This window comes from Cornus florida, unplaced genomic scaffold (assembly GCF_030987335.1).
Source record: "Cornus florida cultivar Cherokee Brave unplaced genomic scaffold, ASM3098733v1 CherokeeBrave_3.0.0_Hap2_Chr06, whole genome shotgun sequence".
NCBI lineage: Eukaryota > Viridiplantae > Streptophyta > Magnoliopsida > Cornales > Cornaceae > Cornus > Cornus florida.
The window spans coordinates 13094260-13107219 of NW_026775576.1; positions in this window are offsets into that span (position 1 = coordinate 13094260).

Genomic DNA, 12960 nt, shown 5'->3' on the forward strand with positions numbered 1-12960 from the left:
TTTTCAGCTTGTAGCTTCCAACTTTGAAAATTCATGAAAAATTCATTTGACATCCAAATTGGGTAAACCTAATTTATTTTGGAAGTAAACATATGAGAGTATAAAACTGAAAATTTAAGCCATGATCCAATGTCAAAAGGTTAGTGAAATAAATCATTTAAAAATATGTTTTCCAGCTACAATAAAAACATGGACAGCAGATAGTTTCAGATTTTTTAAAAACTTTTAGAAATTCTCTAAAATCATGAAAAAATTCTGAGTAGTGTCAAATCTATGGAGAAAGTTCCAGTAAAAATTTCAAGGTAATTGAAGTACAAAAGCTCCATATAAAAATTCGTTTCCAGACTGGATAAGAAAAGATTTAAATTTCCAGCAACTAGCTTGCAACTTCAGAAATTCATAATTAATTCATTTTAAATCCAAATTACATGAAACCAAAACTAAATGGAAGCTAATTGATTATATTTTCATGTTATATATTTAATTTGACAAGATTTATTTCAAGTTAAAATAGTTTAAGAGCAGAATACAAGTCCTTCTCTTCTATACATATAAAACACTCAATAATGACATAAGAATACTTCAAAATAATAGATCAATGCCTCACTAGAGAATTGAACCTCTAGATACCAAAGCAAAACTAGGAGTTAGGCTAGATCCTTCAAGGGTTTTGAAAAGGAGGATGAGGTGAACAAAAAGTATTCCAAGCTTTATGTCTAAAGTAAGTGGAAGGGCCTCAAAGATCAAGGTCAATGCCTAAAGCTTTAAGCTTCATCCATGGAGGCTAGGGTTTTGTGGTGAGGAAGAAAGAGATGAAATAGAAATTATCCACTCACTATGTGATACTACACCATGGTCAACACACACATCTATGGTCAATTGCACAAAAACCCTCTTTAAAACCATAATCCTAAAGTGGCCCAAAGATATTTACAAGACTAAATTGTGAACCTACACTTGTCACCAATCCATGGCTCATTCCTAGGCTTAATCCCACACCTACACTTGTCAACCATCCAAGCCAACAAGTGGGTGAATCCTCACCCTCCAAATGTCATCATCCGATGCATCAAAGGATTTCCACACAAATGTCAACAAGTAGACCAATGAGAGTGTGACACTTGTCACACTTTTCAAAAATTACAAAAAGGTCCTTTTTGAAAATACCTTCCAAATTTAATTGCAAAATGGTCCCCAAGATGAAAAATAATTACTTTATTTAATTACACTAAAACCCCACAAGTTAAGAATAATTACACTAAAGTATGCATTAATGCCCCTTTATGAAGGAAGTAAGCAATCAACATGCTTTTCTAGAAAAGTAAAAATACCACTATCATGGAAATCAAATATCATGAATGCATGCAAAACCGGAATCAAATCCAAGCACAAAAAGTGAGGTTGTGAAAGGAAAAAGGATAAACGAGAAAAAGACAATGTGAATAGTGTTCGGAAAAATAAAATATGGAAATGACATAATCCCCAAAGGAAGTTGTCAATCCAAGGAAAAGAGTCTCGAAAATCATTCCAGAGCACTCGAGACGACATCAAGTGATGAAAATCCGAACCCAAAAAGGAAAAGACAACGGAAAAAAAATATATATTAAAATCTGAGAAAAAGAAAAGGAAGAAAATGACCGGGTCATTACAAACTCCAAATGGTCCCAAATTAATATATACTAGTAAACAAGTCCTAGTCATTACGAATATTAAGTTAAAAACTTAATTTAGCCAATGGAACTATTAAATAGATTTTAATTAATTCTTAATTAAAATCTGTAGATTTTCAAAGTCATCCAAGTGCTCTCAAATTAAAGTATGTTAAAGGACATACCAAGACTTAATTTAATAGCATATCACAAGTTACTTCCATGCAGGGTACGACCATGGGAATTAAAATTTCATAAAAGAAAATTAGTAAATAAATGATGCAATCCTTATTCAAATATTCCCAATTTAATATATGTTAACAAACATACCAAAGCCTAGTTTACTAGCATGCCACAATTTAATTCTATTACATATATAACCTTGTGAATTAAATCATACATAAAGAAAATAATAAAATTAAATTCTAGATTATGAACAAAATCATGCATACAAGTTGTATAAGCATTAATAATATGTAAGACAACAAAAATATAAACCTATAAAATCCCTTACCTCAATTAGAGATGAAAATCTCAAAAGCCACCAAATGAAACCGCCCCAAATCCGACGAAACTTCGGGGTTACGTCGGGGACAACAAGATGACCATTAGCCCCAAGGAAGTCATACCAAAATCCTAATTTGGCCTCAAACCCGAACTCAAAAAATGGCCAAAAAACAGATTCTATAAGGGGGAAAGGTGTGCATCATCAAGGCCTTCGATAAACGTTAAGGCTTTACAATGTTTTTCAAGAGGGAAGTGGCCGGAAAGGAAGAGAGAAGGGTGGCAACACAAGGCTGCCATGGACGGTCAGCCAAGAGAAGAAGGAAGATGATGAAAAAGTGATTTTTCACTTTAAGACATTCTATTTATAGTAAAACCCTAAAAGTGCCCCGAAAGGGTCCTACCGGGTCCGGAAAAGTGGAATTTGAGTAGACGTGCTCAAACGGTGAAACACCATGAACAGAAAAATCCAAAATGAGAAAAGATGAATAACAGAAGAAACAACGTCAAAAATCGAGTCCCGAGCAGAAAGATATGCCCCGAACAAGTTTGGCGGTAACCGGGGTCAAAAACCCTAAAATTGGGGCAAAACGACCAGGAGACAATTCTAAGAGCACGCAGCTCAACGAAAAGTGAAAATGAATCCCGTATGAGGATCCAGGCTCAAAATGAGGCCTTTTTATAATAACTTTCATTAATTGCACAATGACCCCTCCAAAAAGTGTTAACTACACTAATGACCTAGAATAAAAATATCTTCCAAAAATATTTTCTTAAAAACCCTTGAAATAAAATATCTTCAAAAGATATTTATGAAAAACACTCCAAGAAAAGAAAATATTTCTGAAGAACTATGTATCCATGCCTCTATGGACACTGAGAGCAACCAGAGAGCTTTTCCACAAAAGTAAATATACGTATTTCATGGAAACCACTTAGAGTGAAGATACGTGAAGTCAAAAACCAACTCCGAACACAAAAAGTAAGGCTATACCAACAAAGCGACAAACGGGGAAAAAGAAAAAATAGGGAAAAAGGACGAAAAAAGAATAGTGTCTAAAAAGTGAAAATGTGGAATGACGCGGTTCTTTAAGGAAGTTGTCAATCCCAAGGAAAAAGTCTCAGAAACTATTTCCGAGCACTCAAGAAAACACTAAGTGACAAGAAACCAAATTCAGAAAAGAAAAGATTTATGGGAAAAAAATATCCGTGAAATTTGAGGAAAAAGGAAAGGAAGGAAAATGACCGGGTCATTACAACCTACCATCCTTAAACGGATTTCGTCCCCAAAATCCAGAACAGACAAAAGAGAACCAAACAAGATCGAAGTAAGGTCGAACCAAAGGAAAAACTATAAGGTACTAAAGGATAACTTCAAAAGCCCTAGGATCATCCGAAAGAACGTAAAAACAAAGAACTGGGTGACACTTCCCAAACGAATCGGCATATTAACCTAATGTCAATCACCAAGAGAATCCCAAGACAACGACAAGTTGACTCAATCATCAGTAAGGTAGCATGATAGTATAAGGCACTAGTTCGTAACATGCCCCTAATAGATCAACCCCGAAAGAAACTTTTCGATACAAATGACAACAATGTCGAAAATGATCATTACCAAAAGCACTACGGGAACCAGGCATCGGCGAGAGTTAGGGTAGCTAATCCCAAAACTCTAACAATAATGTTATTGGCATCGTTATGCTTAAGGCCTTAAATCCTTAACGCTAACGTAACTTACATCCCCCATATCTAAAAACGCCACAACAACAACACCAGTCACGAATCCACAGCCTGATAAGTCTGTGCTCTCAAGCCAATGGATTGGACCCATAAAACCGAAAACCTAAACACAAATATGAAGTAGACCTACCGTAAGGTTACATACAGAAGACAAAATGCTGGGTCAAAATCCATACAATGGACAACTAAAAACCTCAAAACACGAGTCTACAACGTAACTTACACATTTCTATCCCAACAACCAAGGTCACAAAACCCCAACATAAGTGCACGAAAGATGCAATAGTATAAACCAAATATTCACATAGTGCATGCTCATAAAATGAAATGACATAAACCAAAGAATACCTTAGTACTAAGCACACAATACACATAAGGTAAACCAAATAAACCACCTATCATATAAGGGTCGAACAAACAATGACACGATATACACCACTAATGGCATTAGCATGTTAAATGGATACAGTATATGAAAACGTATCACCTACATCCTCATACAACTACCACATAGTCATATATCCTAAACATGTTTCTAAGGCATGCCCGAAAACAATGGGGCTTATAAACATGTAAAAGTGATCTTACAAATGGAATTTTCACAAAATAAGAAGAAATGAATGGAATGCCTCTCAAAAGGATAGCCTCTCAGAAAATGTAACACAAAACTTGGATGAGTGCAATCTCTCACTGCGAGGAAAGGAATCATCCCCCCAATGACCACTAAGTTCCTCGTGACATAGGGTTAGCAAGTCTTTCCCAAGACTAGCTCACAACCCGATGGAATCCCTACACCATACGAAACGAGGCAACAATGAAATGGAAAGCCCCAATGCTAATCGTTACGAGATGTTAACATGAAAACCCCCAATCCAAGATGCCAACAAGTTCGATAGGAACTCTACAAGATTCTACCAGAACCCTAACACAAGGCCCCAAGTCTCCAATGACAAGAGAGAGTAATTAATTGCACCAACGCAATTAATCACATAAAACTGCTCACATCCCAACTGTTGCTCGTAAGAGCTGTCCAAGGCAACGCAAGAATGATTCTAGGTCAACACACCTATCCAAATCTGGAAACCATCATTTTAAGAAAACAAGACATGAGAACCTCGCCCTGAGGCTCACAAAGTAACTCCCAACTCCTCAAGGAAGGACTCGAGTCATTCCTGACTCATCGTCCCATGACGCTAGAAATAAAGACCTTAATGACATCATGACGTTAAGACTACTACGAAGTCCTAAAAGATGACACTGACACCTCTAACACCAATATGACTACATCACGAAGGGACAAAATAAAATGAGACGAAACAGTGCCTCCGTGGCTTATGTCTCATCTCGCCAGACGGAAACTATATCCGTACGCTCACCTGAGCCCTAACGAGAAGACTCTCTGCGAGTCAAGACTGTGACGCTATATGCGTTAAAAGGAAACGAGATCAATAATAACACGAGTTATTATAATCAAATGCAACTTACTCACTGAATGCATCAAATAAATAACACGTTAATGTATGCAATATATGGTCATGCTAAAGCAATCAAAGAAAGCTGTTTAAAGGGCTAAGTACTTAAGCAAATAAGCATACATGTTAAACAAGGGTGGTTTTAAACACATAAGCATATAAGCATAGAGACATGTCATAATACCAAGAAGCACGTAAACATGTTACAACACCAAAACATGTTACCAAGGGCATGTGAATATATCAAAGTACATCAACAAAAGCATGATATGCACCCAAAGCCCATCGTACAAGGTATTCGAACGTAGGAGTTTTGATACCACTTGTGACGGCCCAAGTTTTGCAACCCGGTGCGTCAGTGATGACCAAAATATGACCCAAAAACGGATTCGAAATGTAGAAGCGAAAGATGCAAAATGACCTCTAGAGATGTACGTCATCCCTAAGGCACCAAAATGACTCCCCATGAAGCCATGGAACTCAAGAAAGCTAAGCAATAAAACAAGAATGTCGAACTCAAAAAGAAAAGAACTTAGGGTAAAATGCTCATTTCAAACAGAAATGAGTGCTACCGTGCACATCATTGAAGAAAAAATAAAAAAATGAATGAAGTTGGACTCAAGAATCGCCTGATTCGGAGTCCGGATGGAAAACATATGAAAAAGGACAAAGTGGCATTCTCCATTTGAAAGATACCACAAACTTATCTCACTAAAACTGGAATAACTCTCACTACAGTTGGAGTTTTGATGTGTGGTTGGTACCATTAGAAAACTAACTTCAAGATATTAAACTTAGACTCAAGAACGACCTAATTTGGATTAGTAATAAAAGAGAAATGACCCTCTGAAGTTGGTGCGACAAAACTGTCCAAGGAAACTGAAAAGGGATAATTCCAGGGAGGATCGGTCAATCAATGGCAAGAACTAGCTGGCTAAACCTCAACCTTCAGTCAACCAAACCCTAATCATTAGCCGGCCGAAATGATAATATTCACTAAAAAGGCTACTGGAATGGATTCTCGAGATTTGTTAGCCGGTTGATGTCTCTCATCAGCCGACCGACGTAGCAGACAGCAGCAAAAGCTGCTGTTGCAATGTATGGGAAGGAGCTCGGTTAAAAACTAATGCTATGCATGCATCCCATATGATACGAACAAGTTTAAAAATATTTCCTAACCTTATACAAGCATCTATAACATGCTAAAACAAAGAGGAACTTTAAATCAAACTCCCATTCATGAATTTTTCATAAAAATCCATCAATCATCCCAAAAATAGTTCAAAAGTTGAAACTTAAGAGTTTTGAGAAATGTGGACATACACGCATATGTAAAATGACATTTAAGACCCGTTCCAATGGTCCGCGACCTTAAAACACCCCAATGCAAAATATGACCTCTCAAACCTTAATTTCTCATACAATTGCCTAAAAATATGGAATACGACACCATGGCATATAAATGAAAATGAATTGGTGTTTGGCTATTGGCCACACCTTATACATATTAATTGGGTGCAACAGGATGAATTTCATACACAATGCACACTCCGATGCAAAATAACATACTAAAATGCATAATTTTCATATATTCTCAATAAAGACAAGATTCAACATTCATGACATATATGTAATTAAAAAATAAGTTTGGCCCTTGGCCTTATATCATAAACATAAAATGAGAATCAAAGAGTGTGCTTAGGCACACATTACAAGTTTAGAATCAAATATACACATTTGATATATAAGACAACAAGTGGGATTTCAAGCCAACCGTTACAAGAATGGAACCTTCAAGTCAACAAATCATCCAAGCATAATGAGAATCTCCACCTTGATTCCTATACCTGAAAAAATGTCCCAGGTAACTTTGGGGTGAGTAACATAAAGCTACTCGTAGGAGATGAGCATCCAAAGGCCTAACGTTTTATTAAATTATCACATTAATGCGAAACAATTCAAAAGGGTCATGCCACCTAATGTCTATGTCAAAGGTGAGACTCAGGGATCATGCTAAGCTACCCTAGATAATTTCTAGCACAAATCATATCATTTATGCAATTCCGAACAATATAAGTGCATGCTATGCAAAGCAACGAGATATATATTCTCAAAGTGATCAACTTGAAATCTAAAATGTGAAAACAACTAAAGTGGGTCATGCCACCTAACGTCTATATTCCAAATGAATCTATAAGATCATTCCTAAATTACATTTGAACAATATAGCATAGATGTACTTAACAACATCAAAGTTCGCAATGATTCATTAAAAATCATAATGCTTAAATGTACTTAAAACATCAAAACCTGCGATGATTCATTAAAAATCATAATGTATAAATGTACTTCGCAACATTAAATCGCTAATAACCAAAACTACAAGTCACAATTAAACATTGGTTGTCAACTTGGAATTGAGTACGAAATCAAATAGTGTAAGATTTGGACATCAAATCTCGGAGTAAAACCAAGACCTAAACGGTTATTCCGGGTATTAACCCACTGGGACTACCATCCTAGTGCGTACTATCTCAACTGGGAAGAACTCGTACCTCCCGCACTAGAGCAAAACTCTAGCCATAAGAATCGAAACAATGTCCCAAGAGAATCCACAATCAAGATTAAGTTCAAAACTTATACATAATTTAAATAATGCACGAAACTACCTTCCATGCACAAGTAGGTTGAAACCACACAACACATGCTCTAAATCCACAACTACTACAGGATGACAAATGTCGAATCTTCAGAGTGTGATTCGTTACACGCTATAACAACATTACATGTCGAATCTTCAGTGTGCGATTTGTTACACGTTATAACAATATAATTCAATATTGAAAATATAAACTTATGAATCCATTACAAGTCCAAAATCATGATTGAAACATAATACCAATGTCAAGCACATGATTAAATCAGTAGTGCAATAAAAATGAAAATTAATTAAATGAATGAATTAATTTCTCTAGGTTTCAAATCTAAATCAAATGATCCCTAATTAATACATGTTAAACAACATAGCATGGTCATTATATACATCAAATCAAAAACTTAATTAGGTCATTGGAACAATAAGGTAGAATTTAATTAAATCATGACAATTAAATCTCTAAACTCTAAAGCAACAAAATGGTCCCAAATTAATATATGCTAGTAAACAAGTCATAGTCATTACAAATATCAAGTTAAAAACTTAATTTAGCCAATGGAACCATTAAATAGATTTTAATTAATTCTTTTAATTAAAATCTCTAAATTTTCAAACTCATCCAAATGCTCTCAAATTAAAGTATGTTAAAGAACATGCCAAGACTTAATTTAATTGCATATCACAAGTTACTTCCATGCAAGGTACGACCATGAGAATTAAACTTTCACAAAAGAAAATTATTAAATCAAAGTTGTAATCCTTATTCAAATAATCCTAATTTAATATATATTAACAAACATACCAAAGCCTAATTTACTAGCATACCATAATTTAATTTTATCACATATATAACCATGTGAGTTAAATCATACATAAAGAAAATAATATAATTAAATTCTAAATTATGAATAAAAGCATGCATACAAGTTGTATAAGCATCAATAGTATGTAAGACAACAAAAATATAAACCTATAACATCCCTTACCTCAATTTGAGATGAAAATCTTAAAAGCCACCAAAATGAAACCGTTTCGAATCCGACGAAACTTCGGGGTTTTGTTGGGGATAACACGGTGATCATTAACCCAAGGAAGTCATACCAAAATCCTAACTTGGCCTCAAACTCGAACTCAAAAAATGGCCAAAAACAGATTCTAATAAAGGAGAAAGGTGCGCACCATCAAGGCCTTCGATAAACGTTAAGGCTCTACAATGTTTTTCAAGAGGGACATGGCAGGAAAAGAAGAGAGAAGGGTGGCAGCCCAAGGCTACCATGGATGGACGGCCAAGAGAAGGAGGAAGATGATGAAAAAGGGATTTTTCACTTTAAGACATTCTATTTATAGCAAAACCTTAAAAGTGTCCCGAAAGGGTCCTACCGGGTCCGGAAAATTGGAATTTGAGCAGACGCACTCAAACGGCAAAACTTTGTGAACAAAAAAGATTTAAAACGAGAAAATATGAATAACAAAAAAAACGACGTAGAAAATCGAGTCCCGAGCAGAAAGATATGCCCTGAACAAGTTTGGCGACAACCGGGGTCAGAAACCCTAAAACTGGGGGAAAATAACCAGGAGACAATTCTAAGAATGCGTAGCTCAACAAAAAGTGAAAATGAATCCCGTACAAGGATCCAGGCTTAAAACGAAAGATTTTTGCAATAACTTTCATTAATTGCACAATGGTCCCTCCAAAAAGTGTTAATTGCACTAATGACCAAGAATGAAAATATCTTCCAAAAATATTTTCTTAAAAACCTCTAAAATAAAATATCTTCAAAAGATATTTATGAAAAATAACCCAAGAAAAGAAAAATTTTCTGAAAAACTATGCATCCATGCCCCTATGGACATCGGGAGCAGCTAGAGAGCTTTTCCATATAAGTAAAGATACGTATTTTGTGGAAACCACTTAGAATAAAGATACGTAAAGTCAAAAATCAACTCTGAACACCAAGAGTGAGGCTATGCCAACAAAGTGACAAACAGGGAAAAGACAAAATAAAGAAATGGGCGAAAAATGAATAGTGTCCAAAAAGTAAAAATATGGAAATGACGTGGTCCTTTAAGGAAGTTGTCAATCCCAAGGAAAGAGTCTCAGAAAGTATTTCCGAGCACTGAAGACGACACTAAGTGAAGAGAAACCGAATTCAGAAAAGAAAAGATCAAGGGAAAAAAATATCCGTAAAATTTGAGGATAAAGGAAATGAAGGAAAATGACCAGGTCATTACAGTAGAACTCTTGAGTCAATTCTCAAAGCATTCTCACAAACAAGGTGATATGGACCACAAAAGCAAACTTGAAATCAAACTTTTGAATAAATTTGCTCTAAAATGACATCCAAAAGGCATACAAAGAGTTTTAAACTCACAAGTCAAGCAATTTTTAAATTCTAAGGAATATATGCCTCAAAAGATCAAAATCATAGCTAACATGGATCTCCAATCTCAATCATGCATTTAAAACTCAACTTTAAGTAGAATGCAACAAAGACACCTTACCTCCAAACTTAAACCACACATTGTCCTCAATGTGCATTGAGAATAATAGAAAAGATAGAAAGAGTATACTATGGTGGCAAAAGACTATGAAGTCTGGCAATGATCCAATATGAAGGGTGTCTCCCCCAAACTTGGAATCAACAACCTATTTGAATAACCACACTAGCAAACTCACATCAAATATCAAATGAGATAAGAATAAACAAATAATGCATTTTAAGGCAGTATAACATAAAATAAAAGAGAGATACGAGATCAAGCCCAATAAAAAATATGAAAGTAGCATGACTATACATAAGGGCAATATGGTGAAAAGTTTTTATATTTTTCTTTTTATGAAAGTATGTACAATGAAACAAAATGCAAGAAAAATAAAGAAATAAAAATGAAAATGAATATGTACTATACAAGAGATAAAAGACACAATGTGTCATGTGGGTGCTAAGTTTAACGTCTCTAGTAAGACGGAATGCTACTTTGGAAATTTATTTTTTGTGTTTTTATTTTTATTTTTTAGATATAACAAGTATGTACACAAACAAAAATAAAAAGGCAAGTAAATAAAAATGCAAGGATATAAAGAATGCAAAAAATAATTTTATTTTTTTATTTTTATTTTTTATGGAAACATGAAAAGAAACAAAATGAAAGAAAAATAAAATAACAAGTATGTACACACACACAAATAAAATAAACAAATAAACATGTAAGGAATGAAAATGTAAGGAAATAAAGGATACAATGAAAAATAAAAATAATAATTATTTATTTATTTTTTTCAAAATTTGAATTTTGAAAAGTCAAAGTCAACAGAAGGTCAAGGGATGGGACTTTGAACGATTAGGGTTGGATTGATCAAACCTCGATCGATTAAATGGTTCGAATGATTGATAAAAACCTGAAAATCTGTAGAGAAGTTCAAACGATGGGACAAAGACCTAAAATTTGCAGAACTACAGAATTTTTCGAAGTATGTAAATATGATCGATCATAGGGATACTTGATCGATTGAAGTATACTTAGAATGATTGAATAAAACATTCGAATGATGGACAGAGATCTGAAATCTGTAGAGAATTGCCTGCAGAGAGGTTCGAGCGATCCAAGGTACACTTGTGATCGATCGAACTGGCACCAAATGCCTAATTTTGAGCTAAAAGTGCTAAGAATCCATATAAAGCCTTAAAACAGAAATGAATAACCTTGAACCCTATTTAGATGACGCAAGAATGAAAAATAAAAAGAAATAAGGGAGGAGTAGGGTTAGAAAACCCTACAAATGCTAGTGTTTAACGTCTCTAGCAAGACGTTGGGCTCTTTTAGCCCGGATCGTAAATTTTGTAGGACATCCCCTTCTCAATAGGGTGAAATGAACTTCGAACCCCACCTAACAAATCATTCTCGAAGGAAATTGTTGGATTTGGCTCAAGTTTACTTGATGGATTTTGGTCAAAAAGAATTTTGGGTCTCCATGCCCTTTCAACATTGGATTTAAAATCAGCACCTTTTGAAAAATCAATTGATAGAAAAACATTTGAATTTTTAACACAAAGAGAGAACATCTCAATTTTTTCAACATTTTCTACAACAAAGGCCTCTTTATGCTTGTCCATTGAATTAGGGGTTGGATTGAATATATTCAACTTCACTTTCATGTGGCCAAAAGAAATCTTCATTATCCCCATCCTACAATTTATGTTGGCATTGGCGGTAGCCAAAAAAGGACGGCTAAGGATAACGGGTATTTGGCTCTTTAGATTGGGAACCGGTTCCGTGTCAATGACTACGAAATCAACCGAGAAGAAGAATTTATCAATCTTGATCAAAATATCCTCAATTATACCCCAGAGCTTTTTGATAGATCGGTCAACTAGTTGCAAAACTACCGATGTTGGCTTTAAATCTCCCAAACCCAATTGGACATGTACCGAGTATGGAAGAAGATTTACGCTCACCTCTAAATCCAAAAGATCCCGATTAATGACATGGTCACCTATGGTGCAAGATGTAGTGGGTGAACTGGGGTCCTTGAATTTGGGAAGTGTGTTGTGTTGTAAAATGGAGCTCACTTGCTCAGTAAGGACAACTTTCCTTGGTGCTTGGCTCTTGTTCTTTCTCTTTAGAGTGCACAAATCTTTTAAAAACTTGGCATAAGTCGGGATTTGTCTAATGGCATCTAAGAGTGGAAGATTTATTTTGACTTGCCGAAATACATCAATGATTTCATTCACCTTACCTTCTTGCTTTTCAAAAGATGTAGACGCTTTCAAAGCATCCAGAAATGGAGCCTTAGGCTCGAAAGATTTTTTAAAGACTTTTTGTGATGATTTCTCAACAATGGGGTCCTTTGCACTAGATGAAGGAGGAATAGGATGTAAAACAGGATGGGTGTCACCATTAGGTTGCACCGGTTCACTCTTTTCATTAGAAACAT